We start from the raw sequence: 3,418 nt of genomic DNA on the forward strand, positions 1-3,418 counted from the left end.
AGACAAGATTGAGGTACAGGGAGTAGGTTGGAATTAGAGGAGTTGAGTGTATGGATTTCTCCTAATTTCTCCTTTCCACTAATCTCCTCACCGTACCTCTTTCTCGCCTGTCCCGACATCGACCCCTGGCCTACGTCATCCCCCGGGGCCTGGAATGCCCTCCCTCTGCCCATCCCCAAGCTAGCTCTCTTCCTCCCTTCAAGGCCCTACTGAGAGCTCACCTCCTCCAGCAGGCCTTCCCAGACTGAGCCCCTTCCTTCCTCTCCTCCTCGTCCCCCTTTCCATCCCCCCATCTTACCTCCTTCCCTTCCCCACAGCACCTGTATATATGTATATATGTTTGTACGTATTTATTACTCTATTTATTTATTTATTTATTTTATTTGTACATATCTATTCTATTTATTTTATTTTGTTAGTATGTTTGGTTTTGTTCTCTGTCTCCCCCTTTTAGACTGTGAGCCCACTGTTGGGTAGGGACTGTCTCTATATGTTTCCAATTTGTACTTCCCAAGTGCTTAGTACAGTGCTCTGCACATAGTAAGCGCTCAATAAATATGATTGATGATGATGATGATGATGATAATTTAATTGCAGTAGCTCAGCTGCTGCCCTGTAAATACCTGCCTGTTAGTCCATACTCCCTGCTTCAGTCTACACTTCACTCTGCTGCCCGGATTATCTTTCTACAGAAACGTTCTGGGCATGTCACCCCCCTCCTCAAAAATCTCCAGTGGTTGCCTATCAACCTCCTATCAAGAAAAACCTCCTCACTATTGACTTCAAAACTCTCCATCACCTTTCCCTTTCTTACCTCACCTCCCTTCTCTCCTTCTACATCCCAGCCTGCGCACTCCGCTCTTCTGGTGCTGCCAACCTCTTCACTGTGCCTCGTTCTTGCCTGTCCTGCCATCGACCCCTGGCCCACATCCTACCTCTGGTCTGGAATGCCCTCCCTCCACAAATCCGCCAAACTAGCTCTCTTCCTCCCTTCAAAGCCCTACTGAAAGCTCACCTCCTCCAGGAGGCCTTCCCAGACTAAGTCCTCCTTTTCTTCTCTTCCCCCCTCCCCTCCCCTCCCCATTGCCCCAACTTGCTCTCTTTGCTCTACCCCACTCCCTGCCCCACAGCACTTATGTGTATATATTTATATATATATATATATATATTTATATATATATACATATTTATAATTATAATTCTATTTATTTTTAGCAATGATGTCTATATATCTATAATTCTATTTATTTATAATGATGCTACTGATTCCTATTTATTTGTTTTGATGTCTGTCTCCCCTCTTCTAGGCTGTGAGCCCATTGTGGGCAGGGATTGTCTCAATTTGTTGCTGAATTGTACTTCCCAAGCGCTTAGTACAGTGCTCTGCACCCAGTAAGCACTCAATAAATATGATTGAATGAATGAATGAGGGCTTCAGAGGAAAATACCCATGTTCTGGGTGCCTGGACTGCAGGATAGCTGAGCCCAGATGCTTCTCTCAAAGTCAGCTCTGCCCAATTTCTATTAATGTAGCAGCCAATCACCAAACCTACCGCATAAGTTTGCTTTTGGTTTTTTTTAATGGTATTTTTTAAGCACTTACTGTGACAGGCACTGGGGTATATACAAGCTAGTCAGGTTGGACACAGTCCCTGTCCCACATAAGGCTCACAGTCTTAATCCCCATTTTACAGATGAGGGAAATTCATTCAATTGTATCTATTGAGCTCTTACTGTGTGCAGAGCACTGTATTAAGTGCTTGGGAAGTACAAATGAGGCACATAGAAGTGAAGTGACTTACCCAAGGTCATAAAGCAGACAAGTGGTAGTGGCAGGATTCGAACCAGGTCCTTCTGACTCCCAATCAATCAATCAGTCAATCAATCAATCGTATTTATTGAGCGCTTACTGTGTGCAGAGCACTGTACTAAGTGCTTGGGAAGTACAAGCTGGCAACACATAGAGACAGTCCCTACCCAACAGTGGGCTCACAGTCTAGAAGGGGGAGACAGAGAACAAAACCAAACATACTAACAAAATAAAATAAATAGAATAGATAGGTACAAGTAAAATAAATAGAGTAATAAATATGTACAAACATATATACATATATAAAAATATGGAACGCTTCACGAATTTGCGTGTCATCCTTGCGCAGGGGCCATGCTAATCTTCTCTGTATCGTTCCAATTTTAGTATATGTGCTGCCGAAGCGAGCAAGCTCATGTGCGCTCAACTAGGCATGTTGGTCCTAAGTGAGTGAGTGAATGAATCAGTAGCTGGTTCTAGTCCAGCTTTATTCAGCTCGGATCCTCTAGTTCCATCTCCTTGTTGGGTTCGGTTGTGACACTTGCAAGGAGAGGGAGAGCTGTCTCCTCCTCTGTAACACTTGTTGGCAAAAATGAAAAATTTGGGAGATTTATACCCTTTGGAGAAGGAGGTGTAATGCGTAGAATTTTATCTCTCATTTCTTTCCCTTTATTTTTTTTGGCTTCGGTGATTCATTTCTAGCAAAGCTATCAAATTTGCCATGGATCAGGGTGTCAAAAAGACAGGGATAAAGATATCCATAATTGCAACCCTTTTACCCAGAACTCCTACATCAATTCCCCCTGCATCCCAAAGGCCAGCTGGGAACATGAGCATTTTTCAGAAGCCTTTTACATTTGTTCAGGAAAAACTTTTCTCAGTTTTACTGAGATTGCACACATAAACCCTAAACTTAATTTCTTCCCTATGGTTTCTGTCCCTCACCCTGATTATTCTGGGATGGAAAAGATCTAGACACATTTATCACATCTGGCAAGCCTTCCAAGAGCAATCTCGCAATTGTCAATCTCTGTCTGACGATTAGGCCTCAAAGAATTTGGAAAAACACATACAAATAAGAGGTTGGAACACACTAATAAATTGCTATCACCATAGGTAATCTCTCTTCATAGACCCCACTTTTATTTTCCAATTAAATGGGAGGGCTGGGGATCAGAGATGAAACTCTAATTTGAATAGTCCTGAAATTTTCATTTTCTTACCTGAACCTTGGTGAATTTTGGATGCTGAAGCTTCTTCCATGCCTTCATCCTCAATTCTACATACCACCTATTCTTTTAATGATATTTGTTAAGCGCTTACTATGTGCTAGGCACTGTATTATTTATTTATTTATTTTACTTGTACATTCTATTCTATTTATTTTATTTTGCTAATATGTTTTGTTTTGTACTCTGTCTCCCCATTCTAGACTGTGAGCCCACTGTTGGGTAGGGACCGTCTCTATATTAATTCATTCATTCATTCATTCAATCGTATTTATTGAGCACTTACTGTGTGCAGAGTACTGTACTAAGCACTTGGGAAGTACAAGTTGGCAACACATAGAGATCACTGGTAACACTCCATTTCCTAGGCTCCACTTGG

General features: G+C 42.1%; 1 non-coding gene across 1 annotated transcript; it reads right to left on the reverse strand.

Annotated features, from left to right (window-relative positions):
- Window positions 1-2,114: 2,114 nt before the first annotated feature.
- On the reverse strand, window positions 2,115-2,221 carry LOC119926280. Its single transcript, XR_005450168.1, has one exon. It is a non-coding gene; the product is annotated as a U6 spliceosomal RNA (small nuclear RNA).
- Between the last annotated feature and the right edge of the window lie 1,197 nt (window positions 2,222-3,418).

Source organism: Tachyglossus aculeatus, chromosome 3 (genome assembly GCF_015852505.1).
Source record: "Tachyglossus aculeatus isolate mTacAcu1 chromosome 3, mTacAcu1.pri, whole genome shotgun sequence".
In the NCBI taxonomy this organism is placed as follows: Eukaryota; Metazoa; Chordata; class Mammalia; order Monotremata; family Tachyglossidae; genus Tachyglossus; species Tachyglossus aculeatus.